Genomic DNA, 21,136 nt, shown 5'->3' with positions numbered 1-21,136 from the left:
ACATTGGAAGGACATGGAATCATCTTTTTGCCTTAATTCTAAGTATTGGACAATTAAAAAAAAAAAACAAAAACAGAATGAATGAACAAATTGAAAATTTCCAGTTGAAAGGGGGGTGTTCAATGAGTCAGGGAGCAAGGCAGCAGCTACCTGCTTTGAATTTGATTTGCATTTGACCAGCATCATTTGACTTAGCATCTCCTTCAGGAGTCAGCCCATAAGATCCTTCCCTTCTCTGGGAAGTCTGCCTCGAGCTTCCGCTCACCCCTGGTCAGGCAAACTGAGGGATTCAACCTTGTTATTGAGACAGTGAAGTTATCCAAGCCCTAGATTTTTTCCCCGAGACGTGTGTAGCCCTGCCTTATGCCAAGACACCTTACTCCTGTTGTATCCCTTTGCTTCCCAGGCCATATTTTTGTTCTGTGGATATACACGAGACGTCCCGTGGGGATTCCCAGAAATAACTGAGGTGGGGTAGGGAGGAGACTTGGAGGGTGAGATCCCCCATCCCTGCAATCGGCAAGTGAGGCCTAGGGGTCAGGACAAAGTAATCAGAACTATAAAGAGGACCTCATTTGTATTATGGCTGGTGAAATCAGCTGCACACTCATCAGACAAATATCAGAGCTATTTCTTCACTGCTCTCTTGATCCCATGAGATACTATTCTGCAACAGGTCAAGAGGCCAGCCTCCCACGGGTATCTTTCTCTAGTTTTAGAATTTATTCGGGGGGATAACAATCTCTGGGACCGAACTCCTGAGCATCGAACCACGGACTATTCCAAGAAGAAATCATTTCAAGGCGAATAAAGACTCAACTCAAGCTGAAAACAGTCCCCTTAGTATATCAGAGGGGACCTTTAGGCAAGTGGCATCTTGCCAGCGAATCGACTCTAAACAAATCTGTAGCAGCCCGGAGGTGCTGGAGGGGAGTTTCAGAAACAGTCGGCGCTGGGAGGACAGTGCAACAGTTGACAGGAATTGCCTCACTCCCACTTGGAGGCTCATCGTCTGCAGATCTCTCTGCTCATCTCTGCAGCTTCAAAACAGCACGCAGGAATCAGAGACGGTTACATCAGGAGATCAGGAGATCAGGAGACCCTGGAGACATTCTAGTCCATCTCTTTGATTGCGCAGCCGAGGAATCCGAGGCACAGAGAAATGAAAGGATTTGCCCCAAGCCACACAGTGGAGAACTGTGAACAGAGCCTGGATCTCTCGTTCAAGTATTTCCAGGCCCTGGTCACTTATGTATCAGCTAAGCAGGAGACGTGGCGACACGCGGCTTTGCTTCCCTGCTGATTGAACTCTATTCCTGGTGCAGAGCTCGAGCATCAATCAACAAACAGTAGGAAGAGAGACGTGGCCCCAGCGTACGGGAGCGGCACGTGATGGGCCCTTGCAGACGTAAGTAATTCGAGGCAGTGCCATGACAACCAGCATTCACGCTGGCCCCAGACAGCGCCGCAGGCTTAGGGCTTCGGAGGATAATTAAAAATGGCTTCTCCCTTGCTGAGCAGGGTGCTCCGGCCTCTGTTTCCCCTGGAGTGAGTGGCTCTAAAACATACCGAGCCCTGCCTAGTGCAGCTTCTTTTTTTTTTTTTTAAGGTTTTATTTATTTATTTGAGACAGAGAGAATGAGAATGAGAGAGAGCACATGAGAGGGGGGAGGGTCAGAGGGAGAAGCAGACTCCCCGCCGAGCAGGGAGCCCGACGCGGGACTCGATCCCGGGACTCCAGGATCATGACCTGAGCCGAAGGCAGTCGCCCAACCAACTGAGCCACCCAGGCGCCCCCTAGTGCAGCTTCTTTACCGAAGGTTGGGCGTGGGGTGTCTGTGCGTGTGAGTGCGTGTGGTTCCAGCAAGAGAAATAGACTCCAAGCCTCGGGAATCCCCGAGAATGACTATGTCTGGCAGTATACGGTTTTGCTTCCTCTTAGGCGGATGCATTGTTTCAAAATGTGTTCCCTGAACACTGATGTCCCAAAGAGGTGCCCTGGGCGGTGAGGGGAAGGTAAGGGGGAAGGGCACCACCGCAGCTATCTTTCTTTCTTTCCTTTTTTTTTTTTTTTAAGGTTTTATTTATTTAAGAGAGAGACAGAGAGCACGACCGGGGGAGGGGGCAGAGAGAGAAGGAGAAGCAGGCTCCCCGCTGAGCAGGGGGCCCCGATGGGGGGTTCGATCCCAGGACCTGGAGATCACCACCTGAGCCCAAGGCAGACGCCCAACCCACTGAGTCACCCAGGTGCCCCGCCTATCTTTCTTATATACTGCAGGTTCTGCTGCTACCAATTAATAGTACATCAATTGTCAGCCGTGGCAGTGGACCGGGAGGGGTGCTGGGTGACCACTGAGATGCGGAGGCTTCCTTGATTTTAATTAATTAATTAATTAATTAATTAATTAAAGATTTATTTATTTATTTATTTGAGACAGACAGAATGAGAGAGAGAGAATTTAATTAATTAATTAATTAATTAATTTTTTAAAGATTTATTTATTTGAGACAGAGAGAATGAGAGAGACAGACAGCACATGAGAGGGAGGAGGGTGAGAGGGAGAAGCAGGCTCCCTGCCGAGCAGGGAGCCCGATGCGGGACTCGATCCGAGACTCCAGGATCATGACCTGAGCCGAAGGCAGTCACTTAACCAACTGAGCCACCCAGGCGCCCGCTTCCTTGATTTTAACCTGAATGTTCATGTACTCGGCAACACAGAACTCCTCAGACGACCATCCGTTGTCCCTGAATGTGTGCTTTCCCCTTCTTTTTCTGCGTTTCCAGTTGGGCACCTGGGAATACAGACCTCCAGCTTCCCTGACACGTAGGCATGGGCCTCAGACATGTAAGTACTACTACACGTCTACTGAGTAGACGTGCCGCTTTCCTGATGTGCCCTCTCCCGGGCCTTCTCCTCTTCCCTTCGCCTGCTTATAGTGTGACAAACCCCGATGGGCCATGAGGATGAGGGCCCCACCACAGGAATGGCAGAGCAGAAGGTACACTTTTTTGATCATTCAAAAATATTGCTACTTATTTTACCAGTACTAAAAAAATAAGGTAGGAAGTACTCAGTATGCTAGATACATGAAGCCTGGTTCTGAATGAAGCTCTTGAACCTGAACTGCCCTACTAGCCCTCTATTTTTTTTTTTTTTCCTTTACGTAGGCTCCACACCCAGCATGGAGCCCAACACAGGGCTTGAACTCACAACCCTGAGATCAAGATCCTAAGCTGAGATCAAGAGTTGGATGCTAAACTGACTAAGCCACCCAGGTGTCCTCTGCTCTATTTTTTTTTAAATTCTTTATTAACAGCTGAATCAACATCCTATGATGCCCCCACACCCATCATGCTAAAAGTCATGCTAAAAGTGTTATTTAGGATGCTTTGGGGGTACAAGTAACAACAAGCCTGCTGAAAACAGTTTTAAAGCATAGGCATTAAAAAAATGATGTCACTTCAGGGGCATCTGGGTGGCTCAGTCAGTTAAGCGTCTGGACTCTTGATTTCAGCTCAGGTCATGATCTCAGGGTCATGAGATCAAGCCCAGTGTTGGGCTCCTTGCTCAGTGAGCGGTCTGCCTGAGATTCTCTCCCTCCCCCACCACTCTCTCTAAACAAACAAACAAACAAAATCTTGAAAAAAAAACCAACACAAATTTATTCTCTTACAGTTGTGGAGGCCAGAAGTCTGCAATCAGTTTCACTGGACTAGTGTCAGTTGGCAGGGCTGATATTTTCTGGAAGCTCTAGGGAAGAATCTATTTCTTTGCCTCTGTTAGCTTCTGAAGGCTGCCCACATTCCCTGGCCCGCGGCCCCCTCCTTGAGATGCTGCAACATCGCACATCCTGCAGTCAAACCCCCCTCGGCCTCCCTGTCCTAAGGACCCTTGTGGTGACAGTGAGGGCCCACCCAGAAAATTCAGGATAGCCTCTTATTTGAAGACTCTTAATTGCACCTGCAAAGTCCCTTTTGTTAAATAAAGTAAGATTTGCAGGTTTCGGGGATGAGAACATGGATACCTTCGAGGACAGTTGTTAAGCACCCAGGCTCTTTCTGTTTTCCTGCTCTGCCACTCTCAACGTTTTGGTGACATCTCCCTTCAGGATTTTAAAAAATTAATTAATTTTAAAATTCCAGCAGGGTTGACATACCATGTTCTATTAGTTTCAGGTGTGCAACGTAGTGATTCGGCTCTCCCTTCAGGGTTTTAAAATCACTCTGGGGCTCCAGGCATCACAGCCTCATGAGGCCTTGTCTCCAGCAAGAAGAGCGGAGTGTTCCCAGCCGGTCTCTTCGTTTATCAAGGAGGCCCTGGTTTCGCAGAGGTTCTCAACAGAAGCCACGGCAAGTCCCAGGAGTAAGGACTGGGTCACCTGCCTGTGCTCGAGCCCCAAACAAGGCTGGTAATTTGCTAGTCTCTGCAGCAGGACGTGGGGGGCCGATGCCGAGAGGGAGAACGACTGCGAGGTGGGACCTCACTCTGGAACGTCTTGCTGTGGATTCCACAGGCGTGAGTACCACTGAGGAGCCCTGTGTTGCCAGGCTGCCACAAAGGCAAATGTGACGGCATGGATGGAAGAAAAGATATTTAACTTGTGTGTGTGTGTGTGTGTGTGCGTGCACACACACACAAAATCATCAAACATAATGTTGAACGACTATGGTCGCGAGACATGAGCTCTTTAAGGATAATGTGGGATAATCGAGTTGTCTTTCATTCATTCAACTGACACCTGACTCATCTTTTCTGTGACAGACTTCTCCATCAAGGGCTGAAGTTACAAATATGAGTAAAAAAAGTCTCTGGTGTCGGGTGCCTGGGTGGCTCCGTTGGTTAAGCGACTGCCTTCAGCTCAGGTCATGATCCTGGACTCCCTGGATCGAGTCCTGCATCGGGCTCCCTGCTTGGCAGGGAGTCTGCTTCTCCCTCTGACCCTCCTCCCTCTCATGCTCTCTGTCTCTCATTCTCTCTCTCTCAAATAAATAAAATCTTAAAAAAAAAAAAAAAGTCTCTGGTGTCAAAGAGATCCTGGATAATCACGAGAGAGACAATCTAGTGAAGACACAGTGTTGCTCTGAGGCAGACATAAGATACTGGGGTGATGCACAGGGGTGCTTTATGAAACCCAGTGGCTCCCAGTATCAGGAGCCAGGACTGGCCGGTGGTCTCTCACTTTCCTAGCTCATAGTTTCTTCCCTCCGTACCTTCTCTCTTTCTCCTCTCTGCCCGCGTGACTGCAGTCAGACGCCCTACAACCGATGGGCTCCCCCGCAGTTGCCTGTCCCACCGAGGTGTGGCGAGGTCACAGTGTGACATAGTGTGGCTGTAGCCATGCTAGGAGGGCTGTAAGTGCAGGAGACCCCCGTACGTACCTCTGCGAGATGATGAAAAGAATGAGGAAGTGCGGGGCAGGCTGTAATTTGAGGTGGTGCTTGTGATTGGAGTCACTTATGTTAGCGGTCTGTACCCACTTTCAGACAGCTTGTTCCACTTCTTTGAGCCTGGAAAAGAGTGAACAAAAATCATGCTGGGTTTGGAGGAGGGGGGAGCAGCCCACTGCCGTCCCCAGGGAGCCCTGAGGCAGCCTTGGAGAGGCTTGAGGCAGGTGTGGGGAGGTGGGGCTGGCACAAGGCCAGCCCCTGTTGTTTTTGGGATTAAGTAGGGAAAGTTCTTGCCCAGAAATAACAGAGCTGGCAAATGTGTGTGGGATTTCCTTCTTGTGCTCAGCGGGCTTCTCCCTCCATGCTGGTCTCACCTCAGGAAGGGGAAGTTGGGGTGCTGTTGCCCCTGGCAGGCCACTCCTAGTCCTGGAATTCCTTTGACACTTCCACTTCCGTAAACAATTACTGGGCAAATGCTGTGAGTATGAAATCGTCTTTCTGGGGTAGACATTTCTGGTCACACAAAGACCTGGAATCTTGAGGGAAGCTGCCCTTCCTCACTGGGGAAGGAAGGGGTGGAAACGGGGACCCTATCTTAGCCGTTATTAGCGGGCATTTTCCTCAAAAGCTAACACATTTTTCATCTTGACCTCAAATTAAAAACAACGTTGGTAAGAATACTTGGGTAGGAGATGCGAAGGCTCATCTTGTTTGAATACAGAGCATTTTGCCCTTTTCTGTGGCCCCAGGAATACCTCACGGGGACAGGCCTTCATGGGGTTCACACTCCCCTCCAGGGAGGGAAGGTGGAGCAATGTTTTGAAAAGTGGCTTCTCCTTTCCCAGGAGAAAGTGGGTCAAAAAGAGAATGGCTGCTTCTTCGTTGCTCTTGAGACTTTAGTTTTGAAGGGTCAGGGAGTTTTTTTCCTCCTGGCCCATTAGAGGCAATTTTGAGGAGAAGAAAGAAAATGAAGAACGCATAAAGAAAATAGGATGTTTGAGGGGGAGAAGCTGGGGATTCTGAGGAGAAAAGGTGGAGGCAGTGGTGAGAGGTTCTGCTGCCCTAGAGGTGCCATAGGAGGGCCCCCAGAGGAGGGTCATTTGGAAGCTGTTCTTGAGTTGAAGTCGCCCCAGCTTTCCTCTGTGCCTTGTGCAATTTTCACTCCACATTCTGGCTTTCTTTATTTTCTATAACAACTGAATTCCAAGTGCCTAATCCACCGGGGCTTCACACTCAGTACCCCGGGCATTTATTTGAGTTTAAATCTGCATCTGTAGGGCTTATGAACGCAGAAGTGTGATGATGGGGGCAGGGAGGGTCTATCTGATCTTCAGGTCATCTGTCCACGTAGGTGTCTGCCAGGACCATCCCTCCAACATACCAGTTGATGCAGGTTGCACCTGGGATGCCCCTCATTCCTGTCCACTTGGTTCCTGCAAGTCCCACGGCCTTTCCCGTGTTACTCCATTCTTAGTCTTGAGGGCAGTGGAATCCCCCTGAGACATGAACTTCTCTGCAGCAATTAGGGCACAGAGCCCCAGGCCCTTGGCCTCAGTGACATCTGAGGATACTGGTTGTCCATCCCTCTTTTTACCCAGCACAAAGCAATTTTTTCTGGAGTGGAGAAGTGCCCCTCCTCCAATCCCACTTCCAAACATCTGGCCCTGACTGACTCTTCTCAGTACCACTCTGGGCTTTAGGCGTCTAGAAGCCACAGTCAGGAAGAAGTTGGCCTGTCTGTCCCCCTCATTCTTTTTTGCTTTTGCCCTCCCAAATGGCAAGAGGCATGAAATAGATTTATGTGCTGGAAATGGGTAAAAGAGAGAAGAGAGAAAAATGGAAAAAATTAGTTAAGGGTTCAAAATATTATTCTGCACACACATAGGTGGGAACCTCATGTCATCTGCCCAGAACTAAACCAGTTTGTACATCTGGAGTCAGAATCACCCGTGTGCTTCCTGAAACTATAGAATCCTGTCCCCACCCAAAGTCTGCTGAATCAGAAGCCTTCCAGGCAATTCTCCTGTGCACTACAACTTGAGAGTGTCTTAGTCCCAGCCTCAGTCAAGTCATCTACCGGGTTTTAACATCGAGTTGTGCTTGTTCCCAAGCTGGTTCTGAGCACTTCAGTGCGTGTTCAAATCACGCAGGGATCTTGTTAAGTTGCGTGGTGGGACCTGAGATTCTCCATTTCTAACAAATGCTGCTGCTGGTGGAGGACCACATTTTGAGTGGCAGAGTGCCGCAGAGTCTATGTTGCTATGCTTTGCAGGCCTGTGAAGCTGTCTGTCCTGAGACTTCGCAAGTCCCTGGTGCCGCGGTTTCCTTGAACTGGGATTGGAAATTGCTGTACATTCATGGATACCGTGCTTTGTTGACTGGGCTCTACCTCGTGGTCATCTAGCCTCGCTCTGCCTCCCTGTCCCCCACTTCCCTCCCCTTACTGACTCCTACTCCCACCCCTACTCTGCTACGCCCGCTCTGCCCTAAGGGGCAACCCCACTGCCATACCCCGGTCTTCCTCACCCTCTGGGCCTCCTCTGACTATAGATAAATAGCTGGAAGTCTCTAGAGAATCTTTAAATTTGCCGATATGACAAAGTCCTTTCTGTAAGAAAAGGGGAAGTAAAATTTGAGCAAGCAAATAAAGGTGAGTCAGGAGTTCTTTCTCTTTAGGTCCATCCTCAGTGGGAAAGAAACTTGACTTCGAAAGATGAGCTGAGTCTGAGTCTGTGGGAACTCCTGCCCCTTTCTGGGAGGTGGAGGGTAAAGAGGAACCTTAAACTTTCTTGCATGGCATGTGCTTCTCCCTCAAGTCCTTGGGGAGTAGGGAGGACAGTCATAGAATGTAAGAAGTGGCGAGATTCTTTTCTGCATCCACGGAGAACTTCTGTTGTTCAAACTAGCATGGCTTCAATCTCTGTTACCTAAAATAAGGAAGCAGGCCTAAGGTAGAGGAATTGGGAAAAACTGACCTGTGGTGCACTCCAGACATGGAGAATCACTGGTCACATTGAAAGGTCTACAGTTGGAGTGAAGCCAGTAATGATCAGTGGACTGGAATGCCAATGGATCCAGAAGGAGAGCCCTGACCATGTACCTCTGGACCAGAGTGAGATCCCCTAGGCCTGGGAGGATAACCATGGAAGTCATTGGCCCTGTGTCCAAAGACAACACTTCTCAGGGCAGTGGAAACCAGGCAAGGGTCTGTGGAAAGCTCTGTCAACGTCACCCAGGGAAACTGAATAACAGCAGTTCCAATGCTGGCCCCAGAGAGGCTGATTCAGCACGGCCCAGTGGACTATATTTTAAAAAACACTCGTTAAGGCAGTTGATACACACAGTCAGGTTTAGGAACCGATGCCTTAGTACTCGATTTGCCAAATTTTTAGCAGAAAGATTCATTCATTAGGTACTTACTGAGCCACTGTTACGTGTCATGTATTGTTCTAAGTCCTGGGCAAGCAGTGGTGAATAAGACTGGTGATGTATTTGCAGAGCTTCAAAATATGAAACAGATAAAAACGAGGAGTGAATTTTTCAGGAATTTAAAATATTTATATGAAATGTTCAGGGACGCCTGGGTGGCTTAGTCAGTTAAGCGTCTGCCTTTGGCTCAGGTCATGATATCAGGGTCCTGGGATTGAGCCCTACATTGGCCTCCTTGCTCAGCGGGGAGTCTGCTTCTCCCTCTCCCTCTGCCTGCCGCTCCCCCTGCTCGTGCTCTCTCTCAAATAAATAAATAAAACCTTAAAAAAAAAAAAAGTTCAGAATAAGAAAATCTATAGAAACAGAAAGTAGGGGGCGCCTGGGTGGCTCAGTTGGTTAAGCGACTGCCTTCGGCTCAGGTCATGATCCTGGAGTCCCTGGATCGAGTCCCACATCGGGCTCCCTGCTCAGCAGGAAGCCTGCTTCTCCCTCTGACCCTCCCCCCTCTCATGTGCTCTCTCTCATTCTCTCTGTCTCAAATAAATAAATAAACTCTTTAAAAAAAAAAAAAGAAAAAAAGAAATAGAAAGTAGGTTAGTGGTGGCCAGGGACTGGGGGAGGGAGTAGGGAGTGACTGCTGATGGGCAAGGGGTTTCTTTTGGGGTGACGCTGATGTTCTGAAACCAGATAGTGTTTCAGCAACACAATTTTGTGAATATACTAAGACCCACTGAATTGTACACTTTAAAAAGGTGAATTTTAGGACATGTAAATTATATCTCAATCTAAAATTTTTTTTAAAAGATTTTATTTATTTATTTATTTGAGAGAGAGAGAATGAGAGAGAGCACATGAGAGGGGGGAGGGTCAGAGGGAGAAGCAGACTCCCTGCCAAGCAGGGAGCCCGATGCAGGACTCGATCCAGGGAGTCCAGGATCATGACCTGAGCCGAAGGCAGTCGCTTAACCCACTGAGCCGCCCAGGCGCCCCCTAAAAATTTTTTTTAAAAAAGAAGCAACCACAGACAATAAAGCCAGCCCATGGGGCACCTGGGTGGCTCAGTTGTTAAGCATCTGCCTTCGGCTCAGGTCATGATCCCAGGGTTCTGGGATCGAGCCCCGCATCGGGCTCCCTGCTCTGCAGGAAGCCTGCTTCTCCCTCTCACACTCCCCCTGCTTGTGTTCCCTCTCTCGCTGTGTCTCTCTCTGTCAAATTATTAAATAAAATCTAAAAAAAAAAAAAAAAAAAAAAGCCAGCCCATGTTCTGTGTCTAAGAACTAAGACAAAGCTCAGAGCCCTTTGTGCCTCAGCTAGGACCCACAGGTGGCCGCAGAAGGGGACCCAGGGTTCAGATGACAAACTTGGCCAGGCCCAGGATTGCCTTTCTTTGCCAGGGTTTGAAGAGTGTATCAATCTCTCAGACAAGAGCGATTGGCGATGAACCAAAGTATGCCTGTTACACTTAAAATAATTCTTGTTTCTGGGCCTACATTGTTTGTATGTTTGTATTCAAGCCATAGGAATGGTATGTTAATTTTCAAATACTTAATTCATTTTGCTATTTTTTCAAAGACCCAGTTCCAGAAGCCCATTCCGGTTGTCAGAAATTCGGTGCCAGGTCCTGGTACCGTGCAGGTTGGTGGTCTTGGGGACTAGACGTAACTCTCCCTGGAAGCCCGCCAGACAACAGGTACACAGGCCTTGATCGCATACATCTCCTTGATTGAGTCTCACAGGCTCCTGTTGGGTGGGTGAGGAAAGTATTTTGAGGAGAAGCAACTTGGAATTTACATGCTGTATGAAAATGCCTTCGGGGGACAGAAGGTGTTTTTAAGCATGAAACGTTTGGATCATCGATGGGAGAAAAGGCCTGCCAGTGAATCGCAGTTCCACTTTCTGGCTCATCACTGCCTTTGGGTTTTCTCCCTTGACTGGTTCTGACAATGTGCCATGTTACAGAATTTGTCACTCTTGCTTCTGAGCTGCCACATTTGCTTTGCTGCACATCTGGGGTTACTGCAGAAGGTTTGCAAAACCCATTAACAAAAATCTTTTGAATTTGCCTTTAGCATTTTGCAGGGAGGTGGCTCACCAGCTGTTTGTTTATGGTCTCTAGGAGATTGCTTTGCACATTATCAATGAGTAGCATGCAATTACATCATCATCATCATCATTATTATTATTTTTAAATTTCTTTATTTGACAGATAGCACAAGGGGGCAGAGCGGCAGGCAGGGGGAAAGGGAGAAGTAGGCTCTCTGCTGAGCAGGGAGCCCGATGCGGGGCTCAATCCCAGGACCCTGGGATCATGACCTGAGCCGAAGGCAGCCGCTTAACCGACTGAGCCACCCAGGCGCCCCGCAATTACATCATTATAATGGCAAGTATAAATGGAATTCTCAGTAGGTGTTTCTGGGAGAATAGATGTACTCTTTCTAGTCCCAGTGCCCTAAAGAGATTCCATAGTTAGACAAACCAGTGGCTTTAGGGAGATGAGGGCCCCGTGGTCATGTTGCCAAAACTTAGGGCTTCTAGCAATCCTCAGGCCATTAGCCAACAAATCTCAAATGTAGATGGCACACCAAGACTGAGGTTTGCCAAGAAGACCCATCTGAACCTCTTGTTACCCGTATTTTTGATCCAAATTATTCATGACAAACCTCCCTTCTCCTGGAATTGACACTGAATTAAAACGATCCCAGTGATCTGGATGTAATTAGAACCTCATTTGTTCATGCATTTTTTAACAACAGCTTTTATTGAGATATAATTTACATATCATAAAAGTCACTCTTTTAAAGTGTACGATTCAGGAGTTTTTAGTGTATTCACAGAGTTAGAATCTCTCCTCTTGAATTTTAGAACATTTTCATCACCCCAAACAGAAACCTTGTACCTGTTAGCTCTCATGCACTCACTGTTCCCTCTCATTCCCCCCTCCTCTTCTGGCCTCTGTAAACCACTCGTCTACTTTCTGTCTCCATGAATTTGCCTCTTCTGGACATTTTATATAAACAGAATCATACAGTATGTGGTCTGTTGTTACGGACTTCTTTCACTTAAACTAATGTTTACAAGGTTCATTCATGTTGAAACATGTATCAGTACATTCATTCACTTAAAAGTTTTTTAATTGTGATAAAACCCACATAACATAAAATTTATCATCTTAACCATTTTTAGGTCTATAGATCAATAGTGTTAAGTATGTTCACATTGCTGTGCAACCCATCTCCAAAACTCTTTGCAACTTGCAAAACCAAAAATCTATGCCCATTAAACAACAACCCCTCATTCCCTGCTCCTCCTAGCTCCTGGCAACCCCCATTCTACTCTCTGAATCTATGAATCTGATGATTCTAGGCGCCTCATATGTGTGGAACCATATAGTATCTGTCTTTTTGTGACTGACTTATTTAACTTAGCATAACATCCTCAAGGGTCATTCACATTGTAGCATGTGTGAGAATTTCCTTCCTTTTTAGGGCTGAATAATATTCCTGTGTGTGTGTGTGTGCGTGCACACGCACTTGTGCATAATATACAAATCACATTTCGTTTATACACTCTTCTGTGTTGACGGACACTTGGGTTGCTTCCATCTTTTGGCTATCGTGGATAATGCTGTTCTGAACATGGGTCACTGCTTTCAGTTCTTTGGGGTAAATACTCAGAAATGGAACAGCTGGATCATAGGATAGTTCTGTTTTTAGCTAATTGAGGAGCTCCACTACTGTTTTCCATGGTGGTGTACCATTTTACATTCCTGCCAACAGTAGACAGGGTTTCAATTTCTCCTATATGTCTCCAACATTTGATATTTTCTGTTATCATTTTTTTGACAGTAGCTATCCTGGGGGTGTGTGTGGGGTGGCACTCCTTCATTCTCAGTGCTAGGTGGGTGGGAAGAGGGGCTGTCAGTAAGGGAAAAATATAAACAAGATGATAGACATAATCCTTGTTTCAATCTTAAAATTCAATTAGGGAAGTAAGAACATAATTTTAACTTTAACATTTTTAAAAAAACATTTCATTTATTTCTTTCTCAGAGAGAGAGCGAGCGAGCACAAGCAAGGGGAGCAGCAGGCAGAGGGAAAAGCAAGCTCCCCTCTGAGCAAGGAGCCCTGTGTGGGGCTTGATCCCAGGACCCCAGGACCATGACCTGAGCCAAAGACAGACGCTCAACCAGCTGAGCCACCCCAGCATCCCTTAACTTTAACATTTTTAAAGCAATCACTATGTTCCAGGCACTGTGCTAAATGCTTCCCTAATTCAGAACACTTTCCGCAGCCTGTGTGGTAGGTAGGATTGCCGCCATCTTGGAGCACAGGAACCTGGGACATCCCAGTGCTTTGTCAGCTGTCTCCAGGTCAGAGTGAAAGCCTAGATGAGCCACCTCTCACTCTGAAACCTGTGCTCTCTTTCTAAATCAGAGGATGAGGTTAGCTTGATCTTGTCAGCCCAGTCTTGCAAGGCTGGAGAATCTGGTGTGGCCTGTAGAGGCAAGGATAGGTGGTGCTAGGCTTACATTGGAAATGTTCGTCATCGGTTGTAATACGCTTTTACCCACTGTCTAGAACTAGAACAGAATTTGTTTGTAAGTGGAAGGGATAGAGAATCCACCTACAGATGTCCTCTGTCCTCTCCATTGGTATTTTTACAGAGGAGGGAAAAGGGCCCCCAAGGCCTCTAGCTTAACTGATGTCATATAGATGGATATGGCAGGAGAGGTGGGATAACAGGACCTGAATGCTGGCCTATTGACAAGTCTGATTCATGTTTATTCTAGGATTGTATTGTTGTTTATTGCCTACACTGAATATCTATCTATCTGTCTATCTATCTATCTATCTATCTATTTATCTATCTATCTATCTAATCTATCATCTCCAGGTTCCTCACATTGCCACTGAAATAATTTTTGTCCTAGACCCATTTGAAGGGTCTAGCCAACACTCCTAACTTTGAATTAGTGACAAAACCCAGCAAGCCCTCATAGAGGGGAAGGAAATTGTGGACTCCAGGAGGAGTTATAGTTTTATTTATCTATTTTTATTTATTTGAGACAGAGAAAGAGCACAAACAGGAAGAAGGATCAGAGGGAGAGGGACAAGCAGACTCCCTACTGAGCAGGGAGCCTGATGTAGGGCTCGATCCCAGGACCCTTGGATCATGACCCAAGCCAAAGGCAGACGTTTAACTGACTGAGCCATCCAGGTGCCCTGGGAGTTATAGTTTTAGAACAAATATGAACAAGATGAGAATGGGGAAGGCATGTGGCAGGCAGAAGCTACCATTTATCCAGTTGGGTTCTCCAAGTCTAGACCATTGCAGAGGGGCTCCCTGAAGGCAGTTAGTTGCCTAAACCTCCGCTCTGATTCAAACCCTATTGAATCCAGTTCTATTCCACTAGGTGGGAATTTAAGACTACAGTGATGATCAATTTTATGTATTAGCCCGGCTAGCCTGTGACTGTGTTAAACACCAGTCTAGACGTTGCTGTGAAGGCATTTTCAGATGTGATTAACATTTCACTAAGTAGACTTTGAGTAAAGCAGATTACCCTCCATAGTATGGGTGGGCCTCATCCAATCAGTTGAAAGCCTTAAGAGCGAAAAACAGAGGTTCCCCAAGGAAGAGGGAATTCTGCCTCCCACCTGCCTTTGCACTCAAGACTGCAACATGAGCTCTACCCTGGATCTCCAGCCTGCCTTGCCGATTTCAGACTTCGTAGCCTCCACAATCATGTGAGCCGATTCCTTAAAATCTCTCTCTCTCTCACTCTCTCGCTCTTGCTATGTGTGTGTGCATGCAGGCGTGTGCGTGCACACACACATACACATCCTATTGGTTGTGTTTCTTTTGGAGAAGCTTGACTAATAGAACTAACTCAATGTCCAAAGATATATGGCTCTGTGCTCCTATAATTTGGTGTTAGGGTGGAATTTACAGCTGATGGGGGTAGCTCAGCTTTCAGGCCCCATCTTACTGGGGATAAGGCTGTAGGAAAAACCAACAGGAGGCACAGAAGGAAATACAATGCACATTGACAGCCCAATTTAAGCAGTATACAGAATCCTTAAAGCAGCTTGTTTTGAAAGAACCTTTTATTAAAATCAAAATCATGCTCTTTTTTCTCATTATAGCTTTTTGTCTATTTATCTTTCTGATGCAGTTTGTTTTTCCCACTCTGGTGAGGAGTCTGCAAGATAGCAGGTCCCGTCCCCAGGCTTCTTCATGGGGGGACAGTCCAGGCAAGGTCCATCTCTGTTCTTTAGCAGAGCTCATCACCCCACCAGCTGTAAAGAAGACAACAGGGAAGACACAGGGAAGGTACTTTACGGGTGCTCAGAGGCCGGCTTGAAGCGGTTGAAATGGAAGTTCTGGGAGGAGAGAGCTGCAGAGGCAGCTGCAGGCAGAAGCAGTAGGGGAGGGCAGGAGCTAGAAGCAGGAGAGAAGACGGGCCTGGAAAGCCTGGCCTCCTTCAGCGATGCCCTGCCCTTAAAGTCCAGGACACAGAGTGCAGGAGCTGCAGAGGGGGGCGATCCTGACTGGCGATTTCTCTCCAGGCGTCCTGCACATCCCCTCCCGTGACGGAGGTAGTGCGGGGCCTATTACCCCTGGGGCCATCATGGGTGCCAGACACACAAGAAATGACACTAATCACTCTCCTGCCTTGCTGTGGGCATCCTGAGAGATGCTGTGTGTGGAAGCACCTGCAGCTGTACCAACAACACCCATTTTACTATGACCTTTGGTACCTGGAGAAAACGAGCTATAGCCAGATTGCTGTGCCAAATGGAATAAGACATATATTAGCTACCTATTTGCTTCTCTATAGATAGATAAATATTTATAATTATATATATAAATTCCCTGCATTATAAATTTTAAAAGGTTATTAGTTGGGGCGCCTGGGTGGCTCAGTAGGTTAAGCGTCTACCTTCAACTCAGGTCGAATGATCCTGGGATTGAGTCTGGCATCGGGCTCCCCTGCTTCTCCCTCTGCCCCCTGCTCCCACCTTGTGTTTTCTCTCTCTCTCTCACATAAATAAATAAAATCTTAAAAAAAAAAAAAAGGTTATTAGTTGTAGCCATTGGCATCATTTTCAGACAAGAGGAAAGGAGGAGGGAACATTGTAGGTGAGTTTTGTGGATGGAGATGTGTGTGGTGCTCGGAAGTCTCTGTGAGGGGCATAGCAGGGCCCCTAGCTCCCTCCTCCTACACAGCCTCAGGGCTCCCACATAACATATAAAATATATCATTGTAATATACTTTTGGATATAATTTTAGGTTGACTAGAATAATGAGTTACTGTGATATGTCATCTTCTTATTCAGAATTCAGGGGAATGAATGTCCTATGATGGGAAAGTCGCTTTGATTAAGTCAGCTGAGGCACTGACAGAGCCCAAAAGCAGCAGTTCTCAGATGGGGACTATTCTGCCTCCTGGAGGATATTGGGCAATCTTTGGAGCTGTTTTTCGGTTGTCATGACTGGGGGAGGGGTGTCCTTGGCATCCAGTAAGGCCAGGGATGCTGCTAAGCTTTTTACAATGCACAGAAGAGCCCCACCACAGAGAATTACTCCACCCCGTAGGCTGTAGGGTTGGGGTTGAGAAACTCTGCCCAAGGGCCAATCAGCAATCCTTCAGACCGGCCCCTCTTCTCAATCTTTGTGGGCAACAGGAACATTGCTGGCTTCTGTCTTTCACCTGCGTTTTTGGACCCCTTTGTCCTTTCTCTGAGATAGCCTCCTCAGGAGAAGCTACATGTTCTTAAAAGTAATGAAAACAAACAGTCCTGTGTAGACTTGGATAATGTCAACCCTTATTTCTTCTTCGACTTGCTTTGTTTTACCAGCACGTTAACAGGTGAGGCATGCAGGGGCAGCCCACATGATGAAGGTCACACAGAGATGTGAGGGCCCGGCCTCCGACACACCTCCCTTGGTCCCCAAAGAAACCTGCTTGAGGCCAGGCAGGCCCTGGTGCAGGAAGGGATCCTGCAGGCAGGGGCCTCCTTTTGCATTTTTAAGGGACTTGAACTTTGAGGGAAGTTAACCTAAAGCAAATGGTGGGAGCCTTTCAGCTTCTGTTTGAGGGCTCCCCTGCGTGAAGGAATGCCTTGCTTCAGCCCAATTGTCTAGACTCAGAAATTAAAGTGTTTGTAAGGGGCCACGGTGGGAGGAAGGCTGATAAAGTATACAGCTTAAAAGGTCCTACTTGACCTTGTTCAGGTGTACCCCTCAAGGCCTAAGCAAGCCTTGCTTATCTAGAAGCTCCCCAGGCCTGGGTTTAGGAGAGAAGGCAAGGGGCCTAGGGCACCAACTCCACTGAGGCACTCCCTCTCGGGTCCTGTGAGTTCAGGGGCACAGCAGGACCGACTTGAGAGTGTTCCAGCTTCTTCTCCTGCCTCCTCCCAGTCCTGGCCTCTGGGTCCCCTGCCTTCAGAGGGGCTGGAGCTGCTGCTGCTGCTGAAAAGGGTGTAGCAGGGTACAAAATGCTAGTAAGCAGACATCCCCAGGGGCCTGAGTGATCTTGAATCTCCTTTTGTCCAGCTTTGGAGATAAACCCCAACAAAGTCCCTTGGTCTCAGATTCTTCCTTCTAGTTCTGACCCAGCCTATTCTTAGTCCAGATTATTTTACTTGGTTCCCTAAAATGTCCATATTATTTTTTCATTTCCAAATCGCTTATGCTCCTCTTTTTTTTTTTTTAAAGATTTTATTTATTCATTCGAGAGAGATAGAGCGAGAGTGAGAGAAAGCACACATGTTCTGGGGGGGGTGAGTAGGTTGGGTGGGGGGAGTGGGGGAGGGGCAGAGGCAGAGGAACAAGCAGGCTCCCCACTGAGCAGGGAGCCTGACTCCACTCGGACTCAATCCCAGGACCCCGGGACCATGACCTGAGGCGAAGGCAGACACCCAACCGACTGAGCCACCCAGGCGCCCCTATGCTCCTCTCTCTGACTATCCAAGCAGTATCTCTCTTGGACCTGAATTCCTATGGTTCTTCGTGTGCTCTCTTAAATTTTTTTTTTAATTAAGAACAATTTGTTGTTGAGGTATACTTGACATACAATGTTATATTAGTTTTGGGTGTACAACGTACTGATTCAACAATTCTACACACAGTGCTGACCACAATAAGTGTCATCTCCATCTGTCACCACACAATGTCATGAAAGTATTATTGACTATATTCTCTATGCTGTACTTTTCATCTTCATGACTTATTTATTTTCACCCAGAAGCTTGTACCTCTTAATCCCCTTCATCTATTTTACCTACCCCCCCTTCCTGCGGCGAGACTGGCTTGTTCTCTGTATTTAAGAGTCTGTTTGTTTTTGGTTTGTTCGTTTGTTTGTTTTTTTTTTAGATTCTACATATTAATTTTGCTCTTTATTCAAGGCACTTGCCAATGCTGTCATCCTTTTTTTCTTGCACTTATTAATTTATAACTTACCATTCCTGGCAGGCTGAATAATGGCCACTAAGGATATCCACCTCCTAGTCCCTGGAACCTGTGAATGTACCTCACATGGCAAGAAGGACTTTGCCATTGTGATTCAGCTTGGGATCTGGAAATGGGGAGGTTTTCCTGGATTATCCAGATGGGCTGCAAATGGGATCACGAGGATCCTTACAGAATTGATTATAGCAGGAGATGTGATATTGCAGGGACTCGAGGAGGGGGCCAGGGGCCAAGCACTGTGGGCGGCCTTCCGAAGCTGGAGGCTAGTACGACCAGGAAACATATTCTCCTTTCCAAACCTCCAAAAGGAAAGATACCTGCCAACACCTTGCACTGAAGCTCAGTGGGAATGATTTCAGACTCATGGCCTCCAGAACTATAATAGAATAAATCTGTGTTGCTGTGTCACCTAGTTTGGGGTTATTTATTATAGCAGCAATAGGTAACTAGTGAGCTCCCCTTGTATTCTGGTAAATAGTATGCATGTTTTTCCAGACTATATGTCTACAAAGGAGTCAGCGTGGTTTGGGATTAAGGGTCATGGCTCTGGGGCAATCAAACCTGGGTCCAAATTCTGGCTACCCCTTGTAGTGGACATTTGCCAATGTCTTGTCTGCTTAGGTTTTTTGAACTTTCTTCCTGTGTGAGGCAGACTGTGTGACCTAATGTTCTTTTTCCACTTTCCATTACCAACAGAACTCCGATTTTGTACGGGGGTAAGTGTGACGATCTTACTCACATTTCACGCTCTCCTCTGAAGCTACATTAGCCACTGACAGTTCTTGCCTTCTGGTCATTTCTGGGGGGGCTTCACAGGAAGCTCTTTAAAAGAGATTAATTCTGACTGGCATGCACCTTTGTCTTTTGACTTACCCTTTTTTCTCAGAAGCCCACATGCTAAGGATGGTGGAATGGAAAGGTAGACATATCTGGGGTCCCTAATGGAATCCTGGAAACAGGGTTCCAGCCCTGCTCTGCACACTTTCGGGCTTCTTACTTTGTGGGACGAATAAGCCCTTTATTTGGGGAAGCCACTGTTTTTTGTTTGTTCTTGCTTTAAATATTTCTTTGGGGGAGGAGGCACCACGCTTCTCAAATAAGGGAAATATTTTACAGTCTAGAGGTCTTTTATTTATTTTTTTTTTGCACTAATCATGCCATAAATTCATAGGGAATGTGTTTCAGCAGCTCAGGCTCCTTTCTGTTGCTTCTCACAGAGCCCACTTCTTGGGTGGAGCAGCCTGGCCCTTCAGTTGAACCCAAGTACCTTCTCTTTGGCTTCCTCTTTTTCTGTTCATTTTCCTTCAGACGCTTCAGCAAACTCTCTTTGCTCTTAGAGTGCTTAATATGCTCACTACGTACATCAATTCTCTTGGCAAGGCTCCTGCCCTTCACTTGTTTGTTTACAGCAGCCAACAGCACGCTGGGAACCACTGTAGACTCTTCCAGTTTTGCCATGGTAACGTTTGTGGGGCATTCCTTTTTGAACAGTGCTCATTCCCTTGATGTCCACAATATCACCTTTCTCATAAATTTGCATGTATGTGGCTAAAGGAACAACTCGATGTTTTCCAGAAGGCCTAGAGAACGTATAGCCGGAACTCTTCCTCTTTTCTCCTTGTTGGTCATCTTGGGGCATTCCTGGAAGATGGCGGATCTGGCTGAAAGGCTAAGCCACTGGTTTCTTGAGTCCTCTATTACATTAACCCTGTGATTTATCATTTGTTCCACTCTGTGGAACTTAGCCATTTCTATCTTTGATTCTAGTATATTCTAGTCCACTGAACACATATCTATAACCAGGCTCTAAACTTCTTGAAGGAGGCAAATGACCAGCGGGTAGGAACACAGTCTCTGGCGTTCCATAGCCCTGGGATATTTGTTAGGATGAGTGGTGCCAGTGTTATAGCAGACAAAACTCAAGGTCGCTGTGTCTTTGTGCAATAGAAGCTTACTTGTTGTTCACAGGAAGCCCTTTCTGGTGTGCATTGTCATTCAGGGAACTAGGCTTTCACCATCTCATAGTTCTTTACTGCTTAGTTTCCCCGGAGTGGTTTTCCCATGTGCACAGTTAAGAACTTGGGCAGATACAGCTACTCATCAGATTGAGCTGTAAGAAACTGATGATGTTTGAACACAAAAATAGCCTACAAAATGGCAGTTTCACATGATTCTGCCTAATTTTACATGTGTGATTTTATTTTATTTTATTTTTAAAATTTTTATTTAAATTCAATTAACATACAATGTATTATTGTTTTCAGAGGTAGAGGTCAGTGATTCATCAGTCTTATATACTACCCAGGGCTCATTACATCACGTGCCCTCCTTAATGTCCATCACCCAGTTACCCTCTCCCCCCAGGCTCCTCCCCTCCAGCCACTCTCAGTTTTACATGTGTGATTTTAAGCAAGAGACTCTAAATCCATTTCCTCACCTGCAAAATGGGGTACTAATACTTCCTCTCTCTAGGGAGGTTATCCAGATTAAATAAGAGGATGGATGCAAAGGACTCAGGAAAGGCTCTAACACGTAGTAGGTGGCTCAAAGGGCTAGTGCCTAGCGCAGGATCTCTGGCACATACTAGCTACTCTTTAACTATCTTTAAAGAAATTGAGATACAATTCACATACCATAAAATTCACTCTTTTAATGAAACTTACATTTACATTGATGTGGTTGGAACTGGAGGGGATTATGCTAAGTGAAATAAGTCAGTCAGAGAAAGACAATTATCATACGGTTTTGCTCATATGTGGAATTTAAGAAACAGCACAGAGGACCAGAGGGGAAGGGAGGGAAAACTAAATGGGACATCATTAGAGAGGGAGAAAAGCCATGAG

At 46.6% G+C, this 21,136-nt stretch overlaps 1 long non-coding RNA gene across 2 annotated transcripts; it reads left to right on the top strand.

Moving 5' to 3' along the window:
- The first annotated feature begins 610 nt into the window (after window positions 1-610).
- Window positions 611-5,286, top strand: LOC123834040 (uncharacterized). 2 transcript variants are annotated; one of them, XR_010413338.1, is made up of 4 exons: window positions 612-1,408; window positions 2,786-2,846; window positions 4,172-4,517; window positions 4,764-5,286. It is a non-coding gene; the product is annotated as an uncharacterized LOC123834040 (long non-coding RNA). The 2 variants fall into 2 exon arrangements; XR_006788386.3 differs by having other exon boundaries at window positions 611-1,408; window positions 4,172-5,286.
- Window positions 5,287-21,136: the final 15,850 nt, after the last annotated feature.

Source organism: Mirounga angustirostris, unplaced genomic scaffold (genome assembly GCF_029215605.1).
Source record: "Mirounga angustirostris isolate CCGP_5_RB_7025 unplaced genomic scaffold, mMirAng1.0.hap1 SCAF_7, whole genome shotgun sequence".
Taxonomy (NCBI): Eukaryota; Metazoa; Chordata; class Mammalia; order Carnivora; family Phocidae; genus Mirounga; species Mirounga angustirostris.
This window is presented reverse-complemented; position numbering and strand designations above follow the sequence as displayed.